Source organism: Peromyscus leucopus, chromosome 16_21, assembly GCF_004664715.2.
Source record: "Peromyscus leucopus breed LL Stock chromosome 16_21, UCI_PerLeu_2.1, whole genome shotgun sequence".
Lineage (NCBI taxonomy): Eukaryota > Metazoa > Chordata > Mammalia > Rodentia > Cricetidae > Peromyscus > Peromyscus leucopus.
The window spans coordinates 56,215,270-56,227,970 of NC_051084.1; positions in this window are offsets into that span (position 1 = coordinate 56,215,270).

Genomic DNA, 12,701 nt, shown 5'->3' on the forward strand with positions numbered 1-12,701 from the left:
TACTTAAACTTTCTCCAAAGCTGATTTGCAAGAGAACATCTGGAAGCCAGTCTCAAGGCTTTCTGTCTAGCTCCTGCCAAAATGCACAGTCCTAGTAATAAGGTAGGAGTATCTTTGTTTTTTGTTTTTTTGGTTTTTTTTTTCGAGACAGGGTTTCTCTGTGTAGCTTTGTGCCTTTTTCCTGGAACTCACTTGGTAGCCCAGGCTGGCCTCGAACTCACAGAGATCAGCCTGGCTCTGCCTCCCGAGTGCTGGGATTAAAGGCGTGAGCCACTACCGCCCCGCCCCATCTTTGTTTCTTCTAAGGGGTTGACTTCCAAATCTTTTTTTTTTTTTTTACTTTTTAAAATTTAATTTAATTTTATTTTATTTTTCTTTATTAAGAAATTTTCTACTCACTCCTCATGCTATCCACAGAATCCCCCTCTCCCTCCTCCCAACCCCAACCCTCTTTCCCAAGCCACCCTGCATCCCCACATGCCCCAAATCAAGGCCTCCCATGGGGAGTCAGCAGAGCACAGCCTTGTTGCAGTGGGAAGGGGCTTGGACCTGCCTAGGCTCTGTGAGCTGGGCTCTGCCTTCCAAATCTTAAGAGAGAGCCTTTATGTTTCAAACCTGGTGTCTGCTGCTAAATGAGACAGGAACGTAGATTCCAAGAGCAACTCCTGAAATACAAGTATGTATGACACATCAAAACGGTGGCTAGTTGATCTTGGCAACCAGCAGTCTAGAGTTATCCCTGATGAACATGAAGACAATGGATGTAAATAGTTCTGGAAGCTCAGGAACTGGCTGGGAAGGTAATGGCTGGAAAATCTGAAAATAAAACCAGAATTAAAACTCATTCCAAAGCCTTTCCATAGATTACACTCGAGTGGCCTGCTGTCAGTCCTGACAGTGTATTCCTAACTGGTATTATCACTTTTTTTTAAATGAAGTTTCTGCGATATTTTGTCAAAGGAAAAAAAAAAAACCCACATCATTTCAAGTTAAATATTTACCCAAGGATATCATAGCTAGAGACAATACACTGGTTTTTCCTATAAGCAAGGAAAGTATTTGACATCAAGAAGGATAAAAAAAAAAAAAATCCAGGCCGGGCGGTGGTGGCGCACGCCTTTAATCCCAGCACTCGGGAGGCAGAGGCAGGCGGATCTCTGTGAGTTCGAGGCCAGCCTGGGCTACCAAGTGAGTCCCAGGAAAGGCGCAAAAGCTACACAGAGAAACCCTGTCTCGAAAAACCAAAAAAAAAAAAAAAAAAAAAAATCCTTTCATATGCAATATACATGACTATGGAATTAAGGGAGATAGACAAAATAGTTCTAAAGTAATTTATTCAAGTTATAACCAAAAGACTTTTTCAAAATAAGGTAACACATTAAAAAGGAGTTGCGGGGGGGTGGGCACCTCATTAGTCAATTTGGAAGTTGATCATAGGGACTCAAGTTAAGAAAGCTGGAGGAATCAGTGAGTAATGGGAGAATAAAAAGCCTAATACAGAGTGCATTTTGAATTTTACTGCTGTGGGAACCCTGCCTGAGTCTGCTAGGACATCCCTGAATGAACTGCATACTTTGCATAATCATCTACTTGAGATGCTAAATTAATCCTTCAACTCCAGTCTCCCACTAGTGGAAGACACACCAAGTGCCTTAACCCTAGCACTTCCAAACCAAAGTACACATGTCTTCATGGCATTTGAGAAGGATAAAATGCAGACAAGTCCACCTGTGGGTGACTTGGATCTGCAGCCTTAAGAGAATCCCAACTTGTCTGGACATATTGAGTGCTGCTACTGATGCTCACAGAAGCAAGGAGAACATTGCTGCAGTCCACTTCTCATGCATTTTAGATTCACTTATGGGAAAGATCATAACGTTTCCCAATCTTATTCTCTTTAGCTTTAATGAGTAAAAATAGACAAAGAAAAGCTGGGCATTGGTTTGTTGTTTTGTTTTTATAATTTTTCATACAATATAATCATACCACAACTCCTCCCCACCTTCCTTACCCATCTAAATTCAGATTCTCTCTCCTAAAACAAAACAAACAAAATGTGTGTGTGCACACACACGTACACACACACACTCATAAAACCAAAACACACAGAATCCATCTTGACATCTGTACTAGAGCATAGTTGATATGCCCACTGTCACTCCATTGAAGAAAACTGATTTTTTCCTTCTCCCAGCAGGTAGCAGTTGCAAATAACTTCATAGCTGGGGATAGGATTTTGTGTTTTTATCCCTTTCGTTTTTTGTGGCTTGAACTTGGTCAATTCTTGGGAATGATTGTCACTAACTCATATGGGCATCAGCCCCACTCTGTCTAGAAAACATTGTTTCTTTGGAGCTGTTCACTCAAGAGATACTATTGATAATGGACAACAAGATTTTTTTTCAACCTGATGTTTTTATATCTATAATAATTTTCAGGTTATCAGCACAATTAATTATGTGGCATATATATTATTTAAAAGAGTAACCACCATTTGAATTTAATATACTAGTGGTTATTATCTTATAAGTATCCATTAATTAGTAGTTGTAGAACCTGAGATATTGTATCTCTCTTTCACTTAGTGAGACTTATTTCAGAAAATAGAGTCAGCTCTGGAAACTGACTGAGGTTTTACTATTGCCCATCAGTTGGGATTTACCAACTTGATACCATGTGATAATAATATTTTTCAAATTACCTTTCTTATATCCAAATTCTAGATCTTAAGCTTAAAGGCTAATCTGCTAGTTTTGAGGGTATTTTGTTTGCTCTTCTTCTGTCTTCTGCCACATAGAATTTTGCCATCAAAATATGGATATTTTTGATATTACAGAGGGTATCTTTCAGTCTATGATTTGTGTTGAAAAACAATGCAAGTTTATCACCTTTATTTTGATGTTGATATTATTGATAAATAAAATATTTTTTAATGTTACTGAATGTTCAGTTTCCTATTGTTTTCAAATTTGAAAGATAATTATATTTTTAAATAGGTTAAAATACAAATATTTTAGAAATATTTGTCTGTTTGATGTATCTTGTGCAAAGAGTAACACAACTCTATTGCTAATGGATTCTAATAGCTTCTTGCTTTATTTTTGATAACATCTATTTTATCAGGAACCTATACTCCATAACTCTTCAAAGTCATTTTATATCTGCTGTTAAATATTGTCTTCAAAAATGGAGGGCTAGAGAGATGGTTCCGTGGTTAAGAGCACTGACTGCTCTTACAGAGGACCCAGGTTCAATTCCCAGCACCCACATAGCAGCTCACAACTGCCAAACAGAGATACATACAGGCAAAACTCCAATGCACATAAAAATAAAATAAAAATCACGCTGGGCGGTAGTGGCGCATGCCTTTAATCCCAGCACTTGGGAGGCAGAGCCAGGCAGATCTTGGTGAGTTTGAGGCCAGCCTGGGCTACTAAGTGAGTTCCAGGAAAGGCGCAAAGCTACATAGAGAAACCTTGTCTCGAAAAACCAAAAAAAAAAAAAAAAATTGTCTTCAAAATATTTTTCTTTCACTTCTATTCAACAAGACAGACTACAGAATCACAACCTATGACTCGGGTTTGCATGTATGGTAAATCCTGACCCAAAGAATATCCCTTTTCTAAATGTCTGTCATAAACACATAACTGGTGTTCATGAACTACTCTTCACCCTGGACAGTTTGTCTTCAAAGTTAACCTGGACCTGTTCCTGAAGACTTAGCTTATTACTAATCTTAGTAAATCTTCTCATGTCCCCTGGTATTCTGGGCCATAATTACTATCATTAGTATCCATTTTACTTCTTCCCCTTTCTTCTCTAACCATGTCAGTGACTTCAGAGTTCTCTAAAGTTCCCAAACACAGCTATATTCTCAAGTGTGACTTTTACCCAGTATTCTCTCCGTCTGCAACAATACTCATATCTGCGTGTCTAATTCTATTTATATCCTCACACCTCTTATCACCAATGCAAATGGCTTCCTGACACTCATCTCTCTTGCCCTACTTTGTGTTTCCTCATATATGTTTGTTGTTACTAAGAATTCTCATGCCATCAGACAGGCCTCTGCTGTGGATATCATTCTATATAAATAAAACACTGATGGCCAGTGACCAGGCAGGAAGTAGGTGGCCAGGCAGGAAGTAGGTGGGACAAGGAGAGAGGAGAATTCTGGGAAGCGGAAGGCTGAGGGGAGAGACACTGCAGCCACCGCCAGGACAAGCAGCATGTGAAGACGCTGGGAAGCCACCAGCCACGTGGCAAGGTATAGATTTATAAAAATGGGTTAATTTAAGATAAAAGAACAGTTAGCAAGAAGCCTGCCACGGCCATACAGTTTATAAGTAATATAAGCGTCTGAGTGATTATTTTATATGTGGATTGTGGGACTGTGGGGCTTGGGGAACCTGGAGAGAAGCCCTCCAGCAACAAATGGTGCCCAACGGCTCGAGTTTCCACCTTAAACCTGAAAATATTTAATAACCAATTCTAAACAGAGCCAAAACCAGGTTCCTGCTTCTTGTCTCATACGGGCAGCTAGACGCCGCAAAACGCAGGTTTGAACACTGGCGGGTTCCTGGCGTGTGCATTTGACCAGCAGTATGGCGGGAATGAGGTGTCTGCCAGTGGCACATTAAGCTGTGTGGTAGATTTAGTCTTTACTATTATTTAAAAAAAAAAAAAAAAAAGAGGTTTCTGGGCTACACGCTGTTTTGATAAAAGCTTAGACCCACTATTTCTGAGACTTGATGACTCCCAGAGCTGGCGGAAAATATACCACTGCCATGTTGGCAAGCTGAAGTGGGCAGAGCCAGCAGCCCCAGCGCCATTTCAGTCTTAGAATGGTACAGTTTAAAGCAATAGGTTCAAGGTAATATAAAACATAAGCCACATAAAGATGGCTACCACACAGAGAATCTGGATTATGTTGTCTTTGATATTCGTAACTGAAGAAAAACATTTGATTGCAAAAGCTGTTCAGTTATGCCAAAATGTATATTTTAAAGATACCTTCACTTCAAAATTTGGATTTAAGGATATGTTGCTTTGGAAAAGAGATTCTGCTTTTGTTTCCACAGAAAGCCAGAGGCTGTGGATTTGTTCCAGATTAAGATACATCAGGTTTGACCAACCAAGACCCCCTGAAAGGTCTCCGATGACACCATGGCCCAGATGATCCAACATCCAGAGCAGTTTCAAGGAAACTGGTTCACACAATACAGCCTCACGGACTACCCCATAGGCCTAAAATTTTCTTTGCGTCCCCATAAGACACAGCGCCCTCCTCCAACAGGAAGTAGTAAGAGATGCTACGCCCAAATTCCCAAATATACCAAGCTGGCTTTAGAGGTGGAATTGGCTCACTCCCCCCTCTAAACCCAGACATATTGCTTTAAAAAAAATGGTTAAGAGATTCTTGTGTCCCAAATCAAAAGAGCCCTCTGGTGTGGGACAGAGAAAAACCAATATTTTTATTTAAAACAGGTTGATTATAAATGTGATCTCTTTCTAAAAAAGAAAAGGGGATATGATATAGATATATAGGAGGACATAGAGATGATAAGATAAAAGGGTAGATTAATGAACCTACTTTTAAAGAACAACTTGTTTAAAATGTTTTACATTGGTATAGATTTTAGTTTATGTTTAAAATGTTTTACATTGGTATGAATTTTAGATTATTGATACAAGCTTGAAGTTAATTTTGTTATACTGTATATATACATTTCTATTCTTGTTTGAGGTATTATGTTTATGTAACTCATTTAAAATTGTAATGGATAATTAAAAAATAGGTTAATAATTAGTCATCTATGATAATCATCTGTAGCCATGTTAGTTAAGTCTTCTAGGTATACATAGATATATTTCAGATAGATAGGTAATCTTCAAACACTTCATAGACCTAGAGAATATGGCATTTAAATAACTTAAAATTCTCTTGACGTGAGACACAATTGCTCCTGGCTGCACCAATTGATCCCGAGAAAATGTTGGGCTTCTAAGACATTTCCATATGGAAGTTTGTCTTTTTGGCACAAAATGGCCTACTGGGCAAAGAACTGCCCTTGCCTTGATGGCTGACAGTACAAATATAATGCTGTCCTTTCTGGACAAGCGGAACACAAGGAAAGTGACCACTGTACTCTGCCAAGACAGGGTAAGATGGTCTCTCAGAATTCCTGCTTCTAAAAATGGTCTGTCAGATACTCTAGGCCTGTAGCCAATTTAAATGCACCAATAATGCTGAGAAACATTAGGTGACTGTCCAGGCTGCCAGCTGTCTTCGTCTACTTTTGCAAGATTCCCGAAAGTTGCTTGCATCCATCTACCATTTCTCAGGTACCATTATGTTCCTTCTCAGGTCTTTGATGTGGTTGAAAACTAGATAGTTGTTATTTCCTCAGTTATGATAAAAGATAAGTTAGATATAAAACCTTAAACTCACAAATATAAGATAGATAGGACATCTTCCTTAATATTATAACTGTAATTCTTGCTCGATAATTGTTTTGTTATATGTAATTTTACCATGTTAAAGTTAAAACCTTACTTCTTAAAAAAAGAAGAAAAGGGGAAATGCTGTGGATATAATTCTATATAAATAAAACACTGGTGGCCAGTGACCAGGCAAGAAGTAGGTGGCCAGGCAGGAAGTAGGTGGGACAAGGAGAGAGGAGAATTCTGGGAAGCAGAAGGCTGAGGGGAGAGACACTGCAGCCACTGCCAGGACAAGCAGCATGTGAAGACGCTGGGAAGCCACCAGCCACGTGGCAAGGTATAGATTTATAGAAATGGGTTAATTTAAGATAAAAGAACAGTTAGCAAGAAGCCTGCCACGGCCATATAGTTTATAAGTAATATAAGCGTCTGAATGATTATTTTATATGTGGATTGTGGGACTGTGGGGCTTGGGGAACCTGGAGAGAAGCCCTCCAGCAACAGGCCTCTTACATAATTCATTTTCCAAGTACCTTAAATAGTGCCTGTGGACAGTAGGGACTTGATAAACATAAGTTGCATGGACATTGTTTTGTCCCTCATTCTGATCTTACGCCATAATAGAAAAACTTAGAGATTTCAGAACATAATCAAACTATACTGCATTTGTCACTTAAAGCCTTTTATTGAAACCCAGTCATCTTATAAATGTAAAGAAATGCTTATTAACCTGAGAAAAAGATCCTTCCCACTTTATTCTCAGGTTCTCTCGTATTTCACAACTCTTATTTCATATCCTAAATTCCAGGTGTGATAAATGGTTACATTCCCCAAAATATGCTATGTTTGTACAAAACTCTGTGTCCCTGCCCTTAGGTAGGGTGGCCATATAATTTATTGCCCTAACCAAGACACTTCAGAGTTAAGGTAGGTATTATTAATAATTGTAACAGGACATCAGGCACTGAGTAGAACTCTCCCAAACAAAGAATGATGAGTGGTCAGTCACATTACCCTGAGGCTTTCTGTCTGAAATGTCCTTTATAATTTCTTTGCCTGACTCCTTCCAAATATGTTTCATGTTTCAGCCACTATGTCACATCCACAAATAGACATTTTTATGTCTGTTTCCTACTATGAATTTTACTTTGACACATGATGATTATAAGGGTCACCTTATTGCAATCATTATTTAATTCCTTATACGCCCATAGAATTGTTTTTATGTTCCCAGAAGATAAATCTGTACCCCCAGTAAAGGTGCCTCTGTAGTAACCAGAAAATACTGTCAGAGTAAAAACCTGGGAGTTGAGTTTGAGGTCTATGAGCACAGATGGATAAGTTTATATTTTGTAGATGCTAAATTTTGGGTGAGTATTTTTGAGAAATTAAAATCTGATCCTAAGGATGATATGAAGTTCAAATAATTAATTCAAAATTAAAGAAACAACAATTCATAATGCATAGATGAGAGTTAGGTAAGACTGAAGTAGATAGGATGTGAGTTTATGTTCTCCTTCCAGTCATGTGTACCTGCCCATAGTCTAGGAAAAGTCATATTCCTTGGTCAGTAGTAACTTATGAGTTATGTTGATCAGTAGTAACTTATGAGTTATGTTGATTATTGTTTCTTGTGAAGAAGAAACTTCTCTTTAAAAGGACTCATTTTTTTCAGTTCCTGTGTTTCAGAGAAGAATCTTTCTACAAGTATAATTAAATGTATATAAAATGACAAATAAGAACCTGAAAATAACCTAGATGCCCCTCAACTGAAGAATGGATTAAGAAAATGTGGCACATATACACAATGGAGTACTACTCAGCAGAGAAAAAAATGACATCATGAAATTTGCAGGCAAATGGGTGAAACTAGAAAATATCATCCTGAGTGAGGTAACCCAGACTCAGAAGGACAAACATAGTATGTACTCACTCATAAGTGGATACTAGATGTAAAGCAAATGATAACCAAACTACAACCCACAATTCCAGAGAAGCTAGCTAATAAAGAAGCCCCAAAGAGGGACACATGGATTGTCCAGGGAAAAGGAAATTGATCTCCATGAGTAAACTGGGGAAGAAGGAAGGGCAATGGAGGGTAGGGGATAGGGGATGAAAACATAAGGGAACAGGATGGTCGAGCTGGAAAAGGGATGGAGTAGGAAAGCAATGAAAGAGATACCATGATAGAGGGAGATATCATGGGGATAGTGAGAAACTGGGTGCTAGGGAAGTGCCCAGGAATCCCCAAGGATGACCCCAGCTTGGACTACTAGAAATAGTAGAGAGGGCACTGAACTGAACTGACTTACCCCAGTTACCAGATCGGTGAATACCCTAACTGTCATCATAGAGCTTTTCTCCAGTGCAGAAGCAGATGCAAAGATCCATAGCCAAACACCAGGCAGAGCTCCAGGAGTCCAGTTAAAGAGAGAGAAAAAGGATTCTATAAACAAGTGCACCAAGATCTTGATGGGGAAACCTGCAGAGACAACCAAACCAGACAAGTGGGAACTCATGAAAGTTGGATCAATGGCCATAGAGCCTGCATGGGACTGGACTAGGCCCTCTGCATGGCAAGACAATTGTGTAGCTTGATGTGCAAAAGTGCCTCCCTGGCAGTGGGATCAGAATTCATCCCTGGTGCATGAGTGGGCTTTTTGGAGCCCACTACCTATGATGGGACACCTCACGCAGCCTTGAGGCAGGGGAAGGGCTTGGACTTGCCTCTACTGTATGTGCCTTCCCATGGGAGGCCTTGCCTTCTTGGGGGGGTAGGGAGGTTGAAAGGGGGAAGCTGGGAGGCAGGAGGAGAGAAGAGGGGGATCTTTGATAGGTGTGGAAAAATGAATGGAAATTTTTTCTTAATAAAAAAATGACAAATAAGTATATAATCTACTTTATTTTTTATTTTCCAAAAAACAAAGAAACAAACAAAAACAAAAATACTTGAGTCATACTGAAACTGATTTTGTTGCCACCAGTGGAAGTACTTTATTCCCCTCATCTATCAAAGCAGACAATAGTTCAATTCTATTAACCGGTTTAAAATGCCTATAAATATTGACCACTGAGTTACTGAAGTGTGAAACGGTGGAGGAAAACTTTGAAAATGTTCCCTTTAGATTTACTATTATGTATGGAATAAAACTGTAGCATAAATCCAAAAGATGAACCTGAATGTAATGAGTATTTTATAATAATTTTAATAAACAGAATAAAAGATTAGAGAAAATAGTAATGACAAAGTTTTTGTTAGTGAGATAAAGTCTCTGTGAAACTGAGAGTTCAAATATACTTTCCATTTATTCATGCGTTCATTTATTCATCCATCTATTCACTCATGAATTCATTCTCTAAAGAGTAGTTGATAATATTTTCATGAAATAATAACTATGAGTATTAATGATAAGATTATCATGATAGTTAATAATTTTGAATCATTACAAAGATTTTTCACAGAAGCAATCAATTTAGAGACAATTTTATATTCATAATAAACTGAAAGAAGTATTTGAAACTGGAATTAAAGGGTCTTCCTGATTTTAAACCCAGGACAGAGCTGCAAATAAATCAGAGTTGTGAAATCACCATGTTAAAACCAACATTTTGTCTACTCTTGTAATCGTTGATAGTTTGATTCTATATCCAAAGATGAACCAAAGCTGGTTCCAATGATGTGACTTGATAAGTTATACTACCTCATTCTTTACCATAAAATATTTTCAGTTGTACTTTATACTCACTATCATTATATCCATCAGAAATTAGTTATTTAACCAAACTTAAAACATTTATTCGTTAAAGCAAATAAATTCATAGTTTCCATCCCAATTCATAAATATATACCCTTTACATAGAAACTTGGGGCCAGGTATTGGTGGCACACGCCTTTAATCCCAGTACTCGGAAGGCAGAGGCAGGCAGATCTCTGTGAGTTCGAGGCTAGCCTGGGCTACCAAGTGAGCTCCAGGAAAGGTGCAAAGCTACACAGAGAAACCCTGTCTCAAAAAAAAAAAAAAAAAAAAAAAAAAAAAGAAAGAAAAACAAGAAACTTGGCACTTGTTGTTGTTGTTTCATAGAATAGGAATGCCACTTTCTGAGATGCAATATTGACATTATCTGGTATTAATTTCAAGATTTTTACATTAATAATTGACTGAAATAAATAAGATCTCATTGTGTGTTTCTTTAACTACATCTTATGTATTAATTCCATAAATATTCGATGTTAAATTTGGTAGATCTATTAATGATGAAGAAAAGCTATGACATGATCATAGTTGACTTTAAAAACCCAGGATTTCCAAACAATATTTCAAACATCATAAAGAGATTTTTTTTTTTTTAAGTTTTTGAGACAGAGTTTCTCTGTGTATTCCTGGCTGTCCTGGACCTCACTCTGTGAACTAGGCTGGCCTGGAACTCACAAATATTTGCTAGTCTTTACCTCCCAAATGCTATGATTAAAGGTGTGTGCTATATGCCATCCTGAATGCATCTGATCTCTTTCAAATTTGGAAGAGATTAAGAGCAACTTGAGCTTCAGCTTAATTTAAATACTTCAAATTGTGTATGCCCAGCATACTTGTACAAGAAAAGACCTGGACACTGCCCCTGGTATAAGCAATACATCATTTCTGCTGCTGTTGCAGGCATAAGGAGAAAATAAAGCACAATATAAGAGTAAATCTGGAAAGAGCCTTTCACTTTAGGAAACAAGGGAAGACAAGAGAGAAAATGGAAAAGGAAAACTAAGAAGACCTAGGGATATCAATACCTTTTGTCTCAGATCCTGAGTGTAAGCGGTCTACTTCAATGTACACTCTCAAAATATTCTTAAAGCATATTGTGAAAACTAGATCACAGACATGAATCTTTTGAAAACAGAAGCACATGCATTTACAAAGACACAGAGACAAGTGAGTGCAATACACACCATTCCATTAGGAAACAATGACCAATACTCAAAATATTAAGCACATAGGGATAAAAGCAGAGAATGCATATTTGTTGATTGAAGTAAAGGAAAAGAAGGAACTTTGACAATTGGAAGCAACATTCTGCAATCTAAATTTATATTAGCAAGAAGTACTGGAAGATAAGTACTTATTTACATTTTTCGTCTTATGCCTTGAACATTCAAACTTTTCTCATAATTGTGTCCAAATATCTGATAATAAATACTTAGAGGGGAATGATACACATATTAGTTACCATTCCTTAGAAAAACAGGATCCAAGATAGAATGAATATATATTAAGAGGAGATTTAAAACATTAATGATCTTAGAGGACAATGGCTCAGTGGTCCAATAATAGCTATCTAAGCACTAAAGGGCTTGAGAATTCGAAAGTTGCTCAATCTGTGAAGGTGGAAGCTTCAACAGTCCCAACCTGGCACTGAAGGTTAGTGGGCACTGGAAAGACACTGGTCTCCATTGCCACATTAGAAGCTGAATTCCATGTCAGAGATGTACAGTGGCTGCAGCAATATCCTCAAAGGAGATGCACTCAAGAGACAGGGGCAAAGATAAGCATGCCAAAAGCCAAAGCTTTGCCTCTGGCCTTCTTATTTCTGTGCTGTTAATGGAAGGTTTCTCCCACTCTACAATAGGAAATATCTTCCCAAATCCACCTATGAACTGCAAGTTTGGGTGATATCAGATCCAGTTAAGTTGGCAACCAAGCCTGGACATCACATTATGAGGTGACTTATGGTTTCTGAGGTTTCTTTCCCTGATTGCTCTCCCTTAGATTTTTAGGCAGTTCAGGTGGAGGCAAGGGCTTGTAATAAAGGAGTGTTTTCATATTCTTGTGACTTCTTTCTCTACCTGAGAACAACTACCTGAAGATCCTATAGACTTCCAAAATAGTGCCACCACAAGATTACTTATTGGATGAAACAAGAGCCTATGGGGGACATTTCATAGTCTTACTACAACATGAAAACAATAAATTTGGATTTTGAGAATTTTTAGCTGCTTGGAAAGTTAACTGTATACTTTTTAAATTATGTACTTCAAGAAAATTAATTTTCTAATTTGCAGTTTGTTTTAGTTTATTTCAAATTATTTCACTTGTCATATGCCCATATCCATATATAAATGTGTATTACATACACAAGTATGTACAATCATATTAACACGATAAGCTTCTGTATTTACAACAAACATTTTCAAAGAGCCAGGAAAAAAAATCAAATGGATTTGGGTTGGATATTTGCAAGGTATTTATGTAGATGTAACCGTCTTATTA